A 17,960-nucleotide genomic window follows, 5' to 3' on the forward strand; every position below is an offset into this window, starting at 1 on the left:
TTTTTGATCCTACTGCACGTATTGGCTTTGTGGGAGCCTAGGCAGTTTGGATGCTCACCTTACTAGACCTGGATGGAGGAGGGTGGTCCTTGGACTTCCCACAGGGCAGAGAACCCTGATTGCTCTTTGGGCTGATGAGGGAGGGGGACTTGATTGAGGGAGGGGGAGGGAAAGGGGAGGCGGAGGTGGGGAAGAGACAGAAATCTTTAATAAATTAAAAAAAATATTATTTGATCAGTTTACTGGATACATACTCTCTGTATGCGTGCATTCTTAATCTGCTAAGGATATAGGCTCAATATGTCAGTTTGCATTTGTTAAATGCCATTCAGATAACCTGCATCATTGCTTACATTTTTATAATGCCTGGCAGTGTCTGAGAGTTCCATAGTAAATTCAACCATGCTGTTGGTTTATTTTTTGCTCTTATCCTTGAGAATGTGTTGTTAACTACATGTGTGCTGTATCTTGATCTCTTATTTTGTTTGTAAAGATACATTAAGCCTATCCCAATTTATAGTAAAAGAGAGCCTCTTAAATCTGTCATCAGCTTGATAACCCATAGCTGGTGTGGAACGTTGGTCTGTATTCTGTCAACTATATTTTAAATAAATGCTGATTGACCAGTAGTCAGGCAGGAAATATAGGTAGGATAACCACACAGGAAGCAGAGGCAGGTCAAGGAGAACAGGAGAATTCTGGGAAGAAGGAAGTCCATTTCTCGGGAGTCCTGACCCAGCCTCACAAGAGGCAAGATGTGACTGCCCCGCTGCATAAGGTACTGAGCCACACAGATAAGAATAATGGCTAATAATGGGCTATATAAGTTTTAAGAGTTAATACGAAGCCTGAGCTAATGGGCCAATCCATTTATGATTAGTGCAGACTTCTATGTGATTTCTTTAGGGCTTAACGATTGTGGGAACCAGGCAGGGCAGGAACCCTCTGACAGCACATGGCTATGCTATTCTGTCTACAGTCTAGAAACTCTTCTACATCTTAATCTGAAGTAAATGAAAATGTTTTAACAATAAATATACTAGCATCTATTTATGAAAAATGAAGAATTCATAAAAATGTAACCAAATACTGTTTTGTCTCAAAAAATAAAGATCTTGAATAACACCAAATGTCTATTAGTAAAGTTTTACAACCATCTCATAAATATGGTTCTCTTCCCTTACTGTTAATAAGGTTTGTACCTTGTAATTGGTCCATGCACCTCTTAAGTCTGTTTGTCCCTTTGGCATTTCTTTACTACTAATTTTATTTTTCCATATTAGAACTGCTATCTTGTGATAATTAAGCCTTTTCAATAGTACAAAGGCAATATCTAAATAAATGATTATACAATATTAAAGCTTACAAAATACCATCGTTTTATGGTTCATTCATCAGTTATTATTTGGTTGTTTCCATTTAAAATATCTTAAACTTTATTATAAAAATATTCTAATAAAAAGATATCACACATGAAATTAATTGAGCCCAAAGACCATACAACTCAATGAACTTTTATACAGTTAGAGTAGCCATTTGGAATAAAGGTTGTGGAGCTTCACATTGGATTTTACACTTTCACTACTGAGTATATTTTGTTGCACTTATTCATTACCCTGTTATGAAAAATCTGTGACAGAGTTAGAAGTAGAAAGGCAGGTAACTTTAAATCTTTTGTAACTTGTATTCATTGCCTGAATCCAGTCATTCTTCATATCCTAGTTGTTAGAATTCTTGACTCTTGTGGATATTGCTCCTATGAATTTACATGGAAAAGTTCATGTGTGGACGTATGTTTTTATGTTTTTTTTTTTTTTTTGTACATGGTTAAATGTGGAATTCCTGTATGGTGGGATAGCTGTGTTCAACCTCTGAAGAACCGCTGAACTGGTCACCAAATAGGCCTTCATGTTTTAAAAATGTTCATTATTTTTCTAAAGAGTTGTTTGTTTTATTTTATGTGTATGGGTGTTTTGCTTACATATATGTGCACATGTAAATGCAGTGCCTGTGGCAGCCAGATGAGGGTACCAGATCCTCAGGGATGAGTTACAGATGGCTGTGAGCATACATGGGTGCTAGGCACTGAACCCAGGTCCCCTGTGCTTTGAACTGTTGAGCCATCGCTCCACCCCCACCTTAACATTCAGTATCCCTACCATGCACATAATCCATAATTTCCTACCATTATTACAATGTTTTATCAATTTTTTAAAATTATGGTCATCACGGTGGGCATGAGGTCACATCTCCTTGTGGTTTATATTTCCTTTATGATTAATGACACCAAACAACTTCTCATGTACTGTTGGATATTTTTATACCTTTCTCAGGGAAATATTAATTCAGAAAATTTGTGACTCTTAAATTGAGCTATTGGCCTTTGTATTGGTAGGTTGTAAGGGTTCTTTATATATTCTGTTTTTTTTTTTTTTTTTTTTTTTTTTTTTTTGTTTTTCGAGACAGGGTTTCTCTGTGGTTTTGGAGCCTGTCCTGGAACTAGCTCTTGTAGACCAGGCTGGTCTCGAACTCACAGAGATCCGCCTGCCTCTGCCTCCCTAGTGCTGGGATTAAAGGCGTGCGCCACCACCACCCGGCTCTTTATATATTCTGGATGCAAACTTTTATCAGATGTGTGATTGAAAGCATTTTTTTTTCCATGTGGTTCTGTCTCTGTTTCTGAAATGGGGATTGAACCCAGAGCCTCACACATGCTCAGCGATCTTTCTACCACCAAGCTATATTCCTCTTTCCCTCTTTTATTTTGACCCAGGCTCTCCTTAAATCACACAGGCTGCTCTCAAGGACCTTGTGGCTCAGGCTGGCCTTGAACTTGTGATTGGCCTGCCTTTGCCTCTCTATAGCTGGATTATAGGCCTACAGCACTAACTAAGCTGGGAATATTTTCTTGAAAATGTCCCTTGAACCTTAAAGGTTTTAATCATTTTGGTGGAACTCAATGTATCTGTTTTTTAATTTTTTGTGCTTGGATGTTCTACCTCAGAGATCATTGTCAAGTCCTAGGCTGTGAAGCTTTCATTTAATTCTTAGTTTAGCTGCTACCATTAGGTCTTTGATCCATTTTGAGGTTATTTTTTATATGACAGGATTCCAATTCCATCCTTTGACATGTGAATGTCTGGTTGTCACAGTGCCGCCTGATGAAAACGCTGTCCGTTCTCGACTGAGTTATTTTGGGACCACTGTAAATATCAATTGTCTGGAAGTGGGAGGCTTTATTTCTGGACCCTGCTCTGCTTCATTGATTTGTGTGTCTGCTCTTTGCCATGTTGTCTCGCTTCTGTAGCAAATTTTAGAATCAGGAGGTACTGGTGCTTCGGCTTTGCTCTTTGTCAAAATTGCTTTGGTTTCTCTGGATCCCTTGAGTTTCCATATGAATTTCTACCAACAATCTGACAGAGGCTTTAATTTATTCTATTACCAGAACCTGCTGTATATCCCAGGCTTGCTTTGAACTCATAATCTTCTTGCCTCAGCCTCAAGAGTACTGGGATTTTAGGCATGCATCACCATGAAGGCCTTATACTCGATGCTTTTGGTAGAAGTTATATTGATTTTAAATTATTTGTTCTTGTTTGTGAGACAGGATTTCACTATGTAGTCCCAGATGTTTTGGGACTCACTATGTAGACCAGGCTGGTCTTGAACTCACAGAGATTCACCTGCCTCTGCCTCCCTTGTGCTGGGATTAAAGACGTGCGCCACCATGCCTGGCACTGAATCTGGTCATCAGTATGGCATATCTTGCCATCTCAGCAATGTTATGTCTGACTCATGAACACGGTTTCTGTCCTCTGATTTAAGAATCTTTTGATCTCCCCCACCAAAGTTGTGGAAATTTCAGAATATACATTGTGTTCTTTTCTTGTTAAATTATTCCTAAATGTTTTTCTTGTTAAATTATTCCTAAATGTCTTATTCATCCTGATGGCTTTAAAAATGGAATTAGAAACTATTTTTGGCTATAAAGGAATCTTGGAAGTTGGAGCTTTCATTTTCTGGCCTCTGCTATCCAGAGAACCACATTGGAAGGGAAGTTGGCTGAAGCTAAGGGAATGTCTGATGCATGGCAGTTTGTGAGCTGAGGTCTGGGAGCCTGTGTGCAATCCTCCTCCACCTGTCCCCTGAAAGATAGAGATGCGGGGAGGGTTTGTGTTTTGAGTTGGATTGTGATCTCCAAAACCTATTTAAATCTTAACCCCTTCTTCCAGTGAATGTGGTCTTATCTGGAAGTAGGATCCAGAATGAGTTAAGATCTGGATATACAGGATTGGCGTAGGTCGTATCCCAAAATAAGAGGGGTCATGTAGAGGTACCAGGGCAAGATGGCTATGTGAGGAAGAAGGTGGAAAGCCGTGTGACTCTGAAGCCTGCAGGGGAAACTACATGCGGAATTTATGGGCAGAGGAGCTCCAGGGAGCTCAGGATGTCTCACTGCCCTCCCACACTAAACTCCCCTCATCATCTTACACCTTCTTCCTCTATTTCGTTTTCCATCTTAGAGACGGCCTGGGTAACATCAGGTCAAGGCCTGGATCTACTGGATCAGCACACGAAGCCATGTAGCAAGCCTCAGACGCTGTGCAGGCAGCCCCTACTCCAGAGGAAAGCCTTCTCATGGTGATACAGAGAAGGACAAACACCAGCTGTTTGTCAGGCACCGAGAGTCTAAGTTTGGTGGATTGTTTTAGGAGCTTAAACACCTACCATCATTTTACTGTTAATGGTTACTCTGAAACCCAAGTATTGATATCCTATGGTCACTACTGTTCTGGATTCAGAGAAATGAATATTTTTGAATAATATTTTCGTAATGTTAAATGCTTTTCTCTCATTATAAACCTGACTCCTTTCTCAGTAGAGTGACCTAAAGAGCTCACTCTCACACACACATTGGGACACACTCAGGCAGTCTGCTGCCATGATCTTTGGTGGCCGCTGGACACTGGAGGCCTGTCTTTACAAACAATATCTAGCAGGTGATTCTTTTTTTTATATTTATTTTTTAAAACAATATTTTTTCATTTTACATACCAATCCCAGTTCCTTCTCCCTCCCCTCTCCCCTTCCCCCCACCTTTCACCCACTTCACTCCCCCATCCACTCCTCAGAGAGAGTAAGTCTTCCCATGGGGAGTCAGCAAAGTCTGGCATATCGCTTTGAGGTGGGACCAACCCCCCCCCCCCCCGCCATATCTAGGATGAGCATGGTATCCCTTCAGTGAGAATGGGCTCCAAAAAGCCAGTTTGAGCATTAGGGATAAATCCTGATCTCACTGCCAGTGGCCCACACACAGACTTCCTCAGCCACAAAATGGTCACCACATTCAGAGGGCCTAGTTTGGGCCTGTGTAGGTTCCCCCGTGGTCAATCCAGAGTCAGTGAGGTCCACTAACTCAGATCTGCTGTTTCTGTGGGTACCCCCATCATGGTCTTGACCCCTTTGCTCAGATTATTGCTCCTCCCTTTCTTCAACTGGACTCTGGGAGCTCGGCCCAGTGTTTAGCTGTGGATCTCTGCATCTGCTTCCATTAGTTGCTGGATGATGTTTCTATGATGACAATTAAGGTAGTCACCTACCTGACTACAGTGCAAGGCCAGTTCAGGCGCCCTCTCCACTATTGCTTAGGGTCTTAGCTGGGGTCATCCTTGTGGATTCCTGGGAAGTTCCCTAGTGCCAGGTGATTCTAACATGCCCTGGGAGAGACAGGTGCAACAAGCAGCTTCTGAGGATGATGCAGAAGAGGCATCCAGAGATGACTGAGGGACACTAGTGGGAACCAGAGGCAGTAGGGAGAACTTTGTACCCTTGGGATTGGGTGGGGTAGACTGCGTGGCTGGAGGCAGAGGGACTGTTTAAGGTGGTCTGATGCTTTTTATCCCAGGAGGTCCTCTCTTCCTTTCCCTCCCTGTGTGGCCAGATGCACAGCCTTGCACACTTTAGGCAAGCCCTCTGTCACTGAGCTACAATCCATATTCATAAGGAATAAAATCCCGCAGTGCTGGAGGCATGTGGTGTATTGAGAAAGTCTTCTTTGATCAGACCGGGGATAGCTGAGGCGGGGAACGGTGGGTGAGATTGAGAAGACCAGATGCATGGGTGATGGGGGGAACCCCTAAAGATTCTCGCTTCTAGGTGTGCCACTCTTAGCTTGCAGCTCAGGCAGAATTTACACATTTTTATTCAAACAAATCAAAGCTCCAGGAGAAGCAGTGTGAAGACGCCCACTTCGGCACCACAGCACCCCCACGTCAGGTTTTGCCCTACCATCCTTCAGACCTCTCTTCCCGTGGGACTGTGGATGTTTTCAAGGCTGCAATGAGGAAACACACAAATATGTTTCCTGTGTTAATAGAGAGATCCTGGGAGCAAACCCTAGACAATGGACCCGAAGGATGAAGATGGTGGTAATTTTATTAGGTGTCCCAGTAGCAGCTTCCTTAGACATGCCCTTCACTGAAGTGACAATTCCCCTACTCTTCTGAGAGAGTGGGGGGAGGGAGGGAGAGAGTGGGGGAGAGAGGGAAAATGAGAGGGTGAGAGGGAGGGAGAGAGGAAGAAGGAAAGAGAGGGAGAGAGGGAGAGAGAGAGGGAGGGAGAGAGGAAAAAGAGAGAGAGGGAGAGATAGAGAAGGAGGGAGAGAGAGGGAGAGGAAGAGAAGGAGAGAGAAAGGGAGAAGGAGAGGGAGGGAGGAAGAGAGGGAGAAGGAGAAAGAGGGAGAGAGGAAGAGAGAGAGGGAGAGAGAGCGGGAGAGAGGAGAGAGGAAGAATGAGAGAGAGAGAGAGAGAGAGAGAGAGAGAGAGAGAGCGAGCGAGCGCACTTAGATACTGAAAAAACCCCCCTGGTAGAGAAATGCAGCATTTCAGTGGGTTCTTTGCCTGGGTGCTGTGCTGTTTTCTGGGGAGATGTAAACAAACACCTGCGGCTCTCTGGATAGAGCAATGATGGCCGACCAAAGTACGATTCTACTGGAGTCCAACCGGGGAACTGTTGGGTTTAGTAAGGCTTTCAGAGCACAGGTAAGAGCATACTTCCAAGGATGTGAGTAACAGCAAAGCAGCCTCACCCTAGCATGGGTGGCCTCTTCCCCATAGTTCCATAGATGGAGTCCCCACCTTCTGCTAACCTTCCCAACACACCATACACCAGCACTTCCTGAGGTGGTAGGGCCAGGTGTAATTATAAGGAAGAATTATACATAACTAGCTGGAGGGTGCGGGCAGGAGTGGCTGGCATCTCAGGTGAGAGCCCAGTGACCCTGCCTACTCCCTTCTCCTCTGCAGGACTATCGACAAGTAACGTGCCTGATCTCAAGGGTTTCCTGCAAGGAGCTCCAGTTACTTCCCTGAAGGTGACAGTTCTGCCGGGAAGACAGGACTTTACAATTCCCGGTTCTGGAAGTCTTTTGTGATGCATTAGATAACCACAGGTGGGGCCCATGGCCATCCATGCAGACACCTGGTGCGCACCCTCCACGATCTGCCAGTAGCAGCAGACGATACAGGAATCTGATGGGCTCATTCTTTGCCCATGCAAATCTCTAGGGCAGTTCAGTGGGGTTTGGAGCTGGGTACCTTGCACAGGATCGCAAGTCCCATTGTAGCTGAAAGAAGGAGGCATCAGGTAGGCCCTGTCCTCAGCGATCCAGTGCCGGACGTGGCTGTTACTTTGGTTTCTGGAGGCCAGAGGCAGGTACTCTGGAAGGAAGTTAAAGGACTGGAGCTGTGGTCACACTGGGATCCTCAGGATGTTCCCAATGTCATCCAGGCTATCAAGTCCTATGGGAGAGAGAGGATGCAGCAGGCAGGTCAGTGTGGGGAACCAGCTATCTAAGAGATTGTTATGTTTGGAGATGCTGCCACCACGGTGCCCAGACTTCCAGTACTTGGTCACTGCCAGGGAGTACCTGCGTGCTGAGAAGACACCAGGTACGTCTGGTCACCGGGGTTGACTCACAGTCCTTTCCAGGGAACAGCCTTAGGACCAAAGATGGCAAAGTCACCGTGTCCCCAGAGTTACGATTATTTCCTTGGAGTCTGCAAGACTGATCCTCAGTATCAGAGGACCAGGACCAGGCCTGTTAGTGTCTCTCCTCCCTCCCCAAGTGCACGAGGATGCGCACAACACAGATACACGGGTACAGAACCTGGATGGCAGAAGCACAGGCAGGCACACACAATCACTGAGGGAAGTTTTTGCCTTTGTCCCCCAACCGCCCTGGGTCTCCTTAGCAGGCTGAGGTGACAGCCTACTCCTTCTGTTAGCATAGGGGCAGCAGTGCCTCAGAGTCGATCCGAGGTTGAACTGTGCTTGCAGCCCTAGCAATTCTCTTTGGGGCTGATGAAGAGCAGGTCTTTGGGCAGAGTCTGAAGCAGAGGAATACTGCATCTGTCTGAGGGTGGGGTTGACCAGGCTTAGTCTTGGGCTCTGGGGACTGGTGGTTTTTCAACCCCATCTGGAATATCTAGGAGCTGTTCTTGGGGCCTGGAGGCATGAAGAAGGGGAGGAGAGTTCCCTGGATTCTCTGCTACAGACCACACCAGCAGCCAGCTGCCAGCAAGAAGCATAGCAAGGGTCAGACACCGAGCTCGCAGTGTGGATAGAAGGGAGACCAAAACCAGAGCTAGAGGACAGCTCACGTGTCAGTGCTGGCAGCGGTGGCAGTTTCAATGTGACCCAGGTAGCTCTCTGTGTCTGTTTGCTGTGGTTTTATTCCTGGAGCATAGGCAGTCATGTTTCAGCAAACTTAGGAAGTCTGTGTCGTCTGGGACGGGGTTAAGTGGGGCTGACGGGGTGAACCGCCCATCTGGTCCCAATGGTCTTACTCTGTTACAGGGTTTCTAAATTCACATTTTTTTATGTGGAGACATTTATCCAAGAAACACACTGGGCATCCCCACACGGCATACTCGATGTCGAAGAGATAGACAGTGACCATTCTTAGCTTTCTGGGCTAAGAAACAACTCATGCACACCATCATCTCAGTCTCAAGCAAGACTGCTTTTATGCCATGGAGTCTCAGTGCTGTCCCTGGTGGGGTGCAGTCTGCTGAGCCCCACCTGCCACATGGAGGTCAGCACACTGCTGTGCTGGGTGGGTATGGATGCTGCCAAGTTAAGGTGAATGTGTAAGTGAGGGCCATGGCCCAGACCCCTGGAGAAGTAAGAGGTGGTTTGAACAGAGCCGTGGTGTGCATCTTGGCCTCTGCCACCTTGTCACTGCAGAAGATGAAGCCCCAGATATAACAGAAATTGTTCAAGTTGTCCCCAGAAGCAGAGTGTGTCCCCCTTCAGCTCCACGTTGCAGTTGAAGCTGTTGCTAAGATTGCAGTTAAAGTGCCATTGTGGTACACCCTTGTGGGTATCTCAGAGAGGGAGAGTACCCAGGGAGGATGCCATCACTGTTGTAGTAGGGGATGGCATTCAGGAATGTAGCTCTGGGGGAACAGTTGGTGCCAAGGGCTGACTCATGAGGGATGCTGCTCAAGCTGCAGCCTGTGTCCATGTTCATGACTTGCATGCCTTCGGGTGTATGTGTGTCTTCCCTACGGTGCCATCGCCTCTTGCACACTGTATATCATGCACTCGTTCTCAGATTGCGTGTTCAAGATGTACAGCCCAGAAAAGGCTCATAGCTCACAGCTGGAAGGGGAAGCTCCAGCCTCCTTAGGGCACAGTGTTGCCTTCCAGGCTGTATAGAGAAAGAAGACCTGGACCACTTGGGATTTAGAGGCAGTAATGACTAGGGAAGCCCCTGAGGCCATGTAAGAAGGGAAGAGTGTTGGCTCCATTGTGTTGTTGGGCAGTGAGTCCGGAGGACCACCATGTCCACTTCTCCATCTGCACATTTCTGAGCCAGTTCCTCTGCACTGTTGTAGAGCTTACCGTTATACCAGAGCTGCTCCACTCTCTAGTCCTGGACATCTGTGCTCCTGTGATCCACAAGGGTCTCCAGCCCCATGGGGTTAAGAAAAGTGGCCTTCCACATAGCACGAACAGATAAATCAGCTATGGTGTTGGCTAGGCTATAGAAACATTCCAGCCAGTGACTCAGGGAGATGCTTTCCGTCTTTCCTATCTGGGAGACAGCATAGCCAGGGTATTTGCCTCCTAATTGTGGTCCAACCTACCAGAAAACTACTGTCTATACACCAGGGCAGGGATGCTGGCCATCTCGGTGGTGTCTCTCCGCCCTCCTTTGTACCTGGAGTGGGGCTGCCTGCCAGACTTTCCTGTGCAATGAGTTCCCTGATGACCTGGGTTTTTGGGTACATCCTGGCTGCTGTCCGCTCACCAGGCCTGACTTTTCCTGACACACAGGGCCTCAGCAGGAAGCCCTTTCATGTTTCATTTCTCTGCAGAGGGATTTCCTTGCACCTGTACCTGGGGGCTAAAGCCTCTTTGCAACAGTGGCATTTTACTCAAGGGTTTCTCCGGTGTCCAGCTCCACGTCTTACACCTTTAGGTGAGGGTGAGATCCAGAGACTTGACTTATGGCTTGGACTGTGAATGCGTGGGAAGACTCTCAGAGGACCTTACTGTCTCACGGGTGATTAGTTGCCCAGGATAGAAAGAAGTCCCTGGGCAAAGGCTGATCTGGTATGCTGTCTCCATCTCCCAGGCTCCCACACGGACTCTCAAGCTTATTTTGACTTTAAGGAAATGGCTCACTTGGTGGACTTTCCTCTGCTGCTCCTGTCTTGCCTCTCAGGGCTTGGGACCCACATGACCTTGTGCTCTCACTGTCCAGCCTGGCAGGAGAAGGTGACACAAAGTCTCTGGGTGAACCTAGAGCCAGCAGGAGACATGAGATGAATGCTGCTCTGCTATTTTATTTTGCCTAGTCTTTTTTAATATATTTTCATTATTTACATATTTATTTTATTTGTGTTAGTGTATGGATCTAAATGTATGTGGATATCAGATGATAACCTAAGGTATTCTTTCTTTGGGACATCTACCTTCTCCTTCCCTTAATTTTGCTTTGAATCAGGGTCTTCTGTAGTTCATGCTGGACTCAAACTTGCTATGCTATTGACAATGGCCTTGAAGTTCTGATCCCCCTGCCTCTGCCTCCATGGCGCTGGGTTACCAAGGGCACATTGTCTGCCACACAGGACTTTTCCTTTTTCCCATTCTGATACAGGGTCTAATATTGGTTTAGAACTCGACAAGTAAGTGGAGCCTCATCTCTGCCTCGCAGCTCTGGGATGACCAGGATCAGCTCATCTTCCCTGTGAGTTCTGTGGACCAAGTTTCCATCCTCATGTTTCCAAAACCAATGCTTGCACAGCTGACCTCTGTCTAGTCTCGAGAGTTTATTTTTAGAAGTGTTTTTATAGCTGGGTAGTAGTGGGACATGTCTTTAATCCCAGCACTCAGGGAGGCAGAGGCAGGTGGATCTCTGTGAGTTCGAAGACAGCCTGATCTACAGAGTGAGTTCCAGGACAGCTAGAGATACACAGAGAAACCCTGTCTCTAAAAGAACAAACAAAAGAAGGGTTTTTATATTAGCACATATTTATTGTGACTTCCTTTACTGCTTTTGTAAAAAATGAAACTCGGGAGTTAAATATTAGGAAAATAAAACTGAGAGATCCTGGAATATGGAAAAAAGATCACCTGCTCTCTTCTCCAGCCCCCTCCCTCCCTCCCCCCCAGAAAAGACTGTGCTTCTCCACTGGTCCTTCTTTCCTCCTCCTCCTCTGTGTGCCCCTCTAGCTTCCTCTGAGTCAGCCAGAAAACTCTATAGTCCACGCCAGCCAGCTTAGTGTGGACTTCGCCCTTCGAACCAAGGTCTGACCCTTTGGCAGTCTTGGAACAGCAACACAAACAAATCTCCCACAATACATATTCATTATGCATAATAGTGGGTTTCACGCGGGGTTTTCGTAGATGCATACAATGCCTTTTGGTCACTGCGGATTCACCTACAGATTCTCTTACTGCATCCCCCCCCCCCCCCAGCTAGCCCACTTTCTGCCTCCACGTCTTCCTTGTTCTCTTTGGCGCAAATGAAGATGTGCACGTGGATGTGTATAGCGAGGGCAGAGGCCAATGCTGTGTGCCTTTCTTACTCACTGTCCCTCTTTTTTGAGACAGGATCTTTCACAGTATCTGGAGCTCACTGATCCATTCTGCTGGACTGGCTGGATCCCCCTGTGTCCACCTGTTCTGGAGCCCAGTGCTGGAGTTACAGACATGGGCCACAGTGTTGAACTTTACATGGTTGCTGAGGATCAGATCCTTTGCTTGCATAGCCAGGACTTTACAACTGAAGCCTTGTTCCAGCTCCAGCTCTGTAGTTCATCAGCATTGTGTCCCGAATGGAGGCATGAGAAGAAACCAGCTTCCTTTTGAGCTTTTGAAAGGTACCTATCTGCCCCCTACTTTCAATTCCTGAAAAAATAATCTTTAATCTCTTTCTATTTTCTAAAAAGTGATTTATTTTTATTTGTAAATTGTGTATGTGTGTGTCTGTGTGTGAGTATGTGCATGTGAGTGCAATGAAATGCAATGACGACAGAGGCCAGAAGAGGGTGCTGGATCCTTTGGAGCTGGAGTTACAGGTAGTCGTGAGCTGCCCAGTGTGGGTCACTGGTTCAGGTTCTTTGCCATAGCAGCCAAGTGTTCTCATGCCTGAACCATCTCTCCAGCTCCTTCTCCTCTTAGTCTTACACAAGAGTTAGAGCACTATATGTGCTATTGTCTGTCATTTTCTTCTTTTTAATAGGTTCTTCAGGGCTTCCCTACAGTCCACAGACTGTCCTCACTCACACGACATACTCCAGCACTCCGCACCACTGTGCAGCTGTGCCCTCCTTTATCTAACCCATCTTCCCTGTAGGTGGAAAGCTGCCTGTCTGCAGACTTTTGTTGCTACAGACGGTACGGCTGTGCAGCACACACGCGTATTCCGGTTTCTGTGGAAAGTTCTTGGAGGTAAACTGGAGCTGACAGAGCAATGGCCAACTGAGGAGAGTGTTGGTAATTTTGAGAGATTTACCATAGCAGCTCCCTTTTCCATGGCCATCACTGAGGTGGACATTCGCCTCTCCCTGAGAGGGAGCTGAAAGTTCCAGATACTGAAAAGCTCATCGGATGGAGAATTCAGTGGGTTTCCTTTGCCCTGGTCATGGAGATATTTTTGAGGGACACTAGAAAACCATTATGGAGTCCATGGACACTTGAATATGTGGCTCACAGATTCTCTGGCTCTAAGAAACAGCATAGTGGAAGCTGAAGGATTTATTGTCTGCCTTTGTTGGAGTCTGGGTTATTAGGCAGGATCTGGGGCCAAGCTCTTTCTACAGGACTGTAGGTCTCATTGGAGTTGAAAGACATGAGGCCGACTCTGTCATCAGGGATCTATGGCCTGATGTAGTTGTAGCCAGTGTATCTGGATGTCTCTTGATGCCATGGAGGATGTTAAATGGCCGAAGCATGAAGCCCCTGGAGTTTCCAAGTGTAGCCAGGTTGGAGACATCCTTAGAATCCAGGATGTGGAGGAAGCCCACTGTTACCCAGATCACCAAATCTTACAGAAGAGACATAGACTTCACCAGGCAAGTAATACTGAATACTAGCCACCAGAGGACACGCTGGCGTGGGGCATTTTTAGGTGTGCCTATAAGCGTCCTGAGATGGCCTCAGTTGTTTAAAAGAGGTAGGCCCATGTGTTAAAACCTTTGAACGTTCTCTCTACTCAGCCAGTCACTATCCTGGGGCCTGTCCAGGCATGGGATCTTGAGGAGGACAGAGTGGGCAGGAGTACAGGGCGTGAAGCCCATCATTAAGGTTTTCATTGTTCTGATGAAGTCCTTGAGGACCCCAGGGGACCCCAGGGGTTGTCTTGGTTGTAGAGACCACTTCTACAGTGCACAGATTCCCAGTGCTTGGATGATTGCCAGGGGTACCTGAAGTCAGAGAGGCTGCAAGCAAATTCCTCCCAGGGAACATTCTCAAGGCCCAGGGTCAGGAATCTTCCAGTGTCTGTAAGACCCTTGGTTGCATGCAAGGGTCAGGAGCTCTGTGTGAATGCCTTTGCTCTCATCCATACCCTAGAGCATCCAGATACACAGATGTACACGCACACACACATACACATATAACTCATATATACACCTACACCTACACACACACATATAACCTACATATATACCTACATACACACACATACACACCCACACACCTACACACACACATACACATATACACCTACATATACACCTACACACGCACACACACACAGCCTTAAGAACAGAAGCAAAAATGACAAAGCACTGACCAAAGCTCCAGCCTCTGTTGCCAGCCTCCCTGGGGCTCCTCACCTGGCCCAGGTGGGGACAACAATTGCTTAGTTTATGTCTAACTCACTACAGTGGATCTGTAGTGAGTAGCTACACCTGTGGCCCCAGGTGTTCTTTAGGGGGCTTCTGAAAAGCAGAAACTGGTGCCATTTCTGTTTGAAGCAGAAGGCTTCCCGCTGTTCCAGAGAGCACTCTGTAGGAGGGGACCAGGTAGTGCCTCAAGTGCCAGAGTTTGGCGATGTCTTCAAGTTGCAGGGTCTGGGAGCTGTTCTTGGTGCCAGGAGGCATGGGGTGTGGGACAAGAATTGAAACAGAAGTCTCTTACCTTGGCCCAGGGATCTCCAACATAGACCATATCCAGGCCAGCTGTCGGTAAGAACTGGGAACAGGAGCTGGGCTAGCGGTGTGCACGGGGAGGCTAAAGAAGCAAATCTGGGAGGCCTGGGGGTGGGTGGGCGGGGAGTCTCGGATTAAATCATGGCAACGGTGGCAGTTCCAGTGTTGGCAGTAGCTGTTTTCTAGGGAGCCATGCTACAGCCTGTTTGCTGGGATTTTAACCTTGAAGCAGAGGCAGCTTGTGTTTCTCAAGTCCTGACGACTGTCGGTACACAGAGAGCTAAGTGCGGCTGATCCTGAGGAAGCTGCTCATCTGGTCCCAGTGGCCGCATTTGGTTGAGATCTGATGTCACACTAACAGCCCTGGAACTCCTCAGTGGCGCCATCACCCAGGAAACACGCTGAGCTCCCAGATGGTGGTATAGACCATCTCAAAGTGCTAGGCAGCGAATATTTCTCACCTCCATGGCGTTTCCTTTCTCCCACACTCTGCACCGCTCCTCTCATCCCCAACAAGAGTGGACACCCACCTCACATTCAGGGCCACACCAGGGTACCACCACTGCCAGTTTTCAGATGTGTATGGTGTTTTGTTTCAAGTGGAAGAAGGCTGAATAAATGCTTCTAATTTTATGTCAGAGTCTCCATTTTGTCTCCCAAGGGTGAAATTATTAGTGGCAAGCAGCTGGGTGATGGAGGGGGCCTGGTTTCAAGTCCTACCTGCCACATCCAGGTCACCTCAGTAACACTCTAGGTGAGAGTAGCTATTTCTGAGTAAGTGGGTATACAAGAGGGCGCTGTGGCCCAGCCCTGATGGAGGAGGGTCATCTTTCTATTTGTTGTTTCATTGGTTAAGTAATAAAGAAACTGCTTGGCCCTGATAGGGTAGAATTTAGATAGGCGGAGTAAACAGAACAGAATGCTGGGAGAAAGAAGCTGAGTCAGGATTCGCCATGATTCTCCCACTCCAGACAGATGCAGGTTAAGATCTTTCCTGGTAAGCCACCTCGTGGGCTACACAGATTATTAGAAATGGGTTAGATCAATATGTAAGAGTTAGCCAATAAGAGGCTGGAACTAATGGGCCAAGCAGTGTTTAAAAGAACATAGTTTCTGTATAATTATTTTGGGTATAAAGCTAGCCGTGCAGGCGGCCAGGTGGCGGGGACGCAGCCCCACCGCTCACACTTCAACACAGCCCCTCAGGATTGTTGGGAGTGGTGTACATCTTAGACCTCTGGCACTCTGCTAGGGTAGAAAATATACTTCCAGATATACCTGAAACTGTAGACTGTTGAGGTTGTCCCCACCACCATGAGTCCTTTCAGCCTGGTGCAGGTGTTGAAGTCTTCTGTAAAGCTGGAGTAAAATTGTTCCTTAAGGGGCACCCCTGTGGGCGTCTCAAAGACACAGAGGGCTCATTGAGAGTGGATGGGGTAGTCAGTGTCCTCGTAGAAGAGAACAGTCACAAAAGTGGCTGTGTCTGGCCCGCTGGTGCAGGGGCTCACGGGCAAGTGACACTGTTCAGGCTCCAGCTCACATCTATGTACTTGGTCTGCATGCCTGCTGGTGTGTGCCCTCTGTACAGTGCCACAGACGCTCACATGCTGCTCTCATGGGTGGTACCCTCACCTCAAAGAGCACATTAAAGATCTGTGGCCCAGAGGAGGGCTGTAGATGGAAGGGGGTGCTCTGGTGTCTGTAGAGCCCAGTGCTCTGTTGTAGCTTGTAGCGGGGAGCATTGGGCTGGACCCCTTGGGGGCCAACCTTGCTGATAGACATGGGAAATTCAGCATGGAACAGTGGATCCTCAGGAACCACTGTGCCCACCTCTCCATCTGTGCATTTCTGAACCAGTTGCTCTGAGTTGTTTTAGAACCTGCCCTTGTGCCCAAGCTGCTCCCCTCTCCAGTCCTGGACATCTGTGCTCCCATGATCCACTAGGACTTCCAGTCCATGGGGGCAGAGAAAGTGTCCTTTCGTAAAAGGTTGTGGGATAAACCATGTACGGTGCCTGCTAGACTCCACAGGTTCCAGGACACCTGGGTCTTTCCCTACAGGGTACACCCGGGGCACTGCTATGGCCATCTGTAGCACCAGGCGGCAGATACCAAGCCTAATGACAAGCTCCTTCTGGCCAGCCCTGGACTCTGGAATACAGCAGAGCAGAAAAAGAAAGACTTGGGTATTTCTCCCTCCTAGGAGCACCTCAGAGTGCCCTGACCCGGCCTCGTTAGCATCTTATCAGCTAGGCGTCTCTGCTCACCGTTGCCGAAGCCAGAGACAGTCTCTGGGTCTCCACACAGATCCCCATGCTTTCCAGGTCTCTGTGTGTGATTTAACTACTCCTCCTTCATCCGAAAATTTCTCATAGCGTTTATACCTAGATGTGGTCCGTGTCTCAGAGTTATCTCGGCGGGGGAAGCACTCCTCATCCAGAGCACCAAAATCCCACTTGCTCAAGTTGCCTGGAATCAGATCCTGGGAAATCATGGAGCTAAGCACAACTTGGGTGACTTTGTATTGAAACTCTCTGGGCTTCTAGTCTCTTCAGCTGTGAATGGAAACAACACCATCAGTGTGCATGTCCCTAAGGCTATGGAGGGGAGGCAGCTGACAGTAAAAGTAGTGTGTGGAACGATGTTGGCCTTCTGGAATGTGCGTCACGTTTTCTGTGTGTTTCTCTAAAGTGAACCCCGATGATCGCCTGGACCCCAGCACACAGGAGGTTCTAAGCACAGAGTAGACTGTCTGGGCTGAGTCTTGGGGGTGAATCAAGGATGGGGGAAATCCTGCCTTGGCCAGCTTTTTCTGCCTTCCCAATGGGGGCTCAAGCTGGGGTCCCTTGATCATAGGAGTACCTCTTCATATCTTGCTAGGTTAGAGCCAGAGTGAAGCCCTTCTTTTCTTTTAAGGGAAGACATGGTGAGGGACCTCACCGTCTAGCGCCATTGTCAAGGCATCCATCAGATAGGGACATGTTCCAGGCCAGGTTGCTTATGATGCTGTCAACGTATAGTAGCCTTGTCCTCCCTTGTGCCCGCCAGACCCTGCTGTGCCCATAGTTTATGGAAGATCTTGGCTCTCCCACAGATGGAGGCAGCTGCCACACTCGCCAGCTCTGAATTCTGCAGATCTTAACCCAGCCTTGATGCAGTTAGGCCCCTCTGGAAGACCCCAGCTGCGGCATTTCTCTACAAGAAAGGTACATTGTGCCTGTGACCCTAGGGTCCTCACTCCAGTAGGTTGGGGTGAGACTCAGTCTTGGCTTATGACTTGGGCCTGTGAGTGAGT

The 17,960-nt window shown here is 47.6% G+C and overlaps 1 pseudogene; it reads right to left on the reverse strand.

The window, feature by feature from the left end:
- Positions 1-15,895: 15,895 nt before the first annotated feature.
- Positions 15,896-17,618, reverse strand: LOC126491139 (amiloride-sensitive amine oxidase [copper-containing]-like; annotated as a pseudogene).
- Between the last annotated feature and the right edge of the window lie 342 nt (positions 17,619-17,960).

The sequence above is a fragment of the Alexandromys fortis genome, unplaced genomic scaffold (genome assembly GCF_014885135.2).
Source record: "Alexandromys fortis isolate MF-2015 unplaced genomic scaffold, M_Fortis_MF-2015_v1.1 scaffold_245, whole genome shotgun sequence".
Classification (NCBI taxonomy): Eukaryota; Metazoa; Chordata; class Mammalia; order Rodentia; family Cricetidae; genus Alexandromys; species Alexandromys fortis.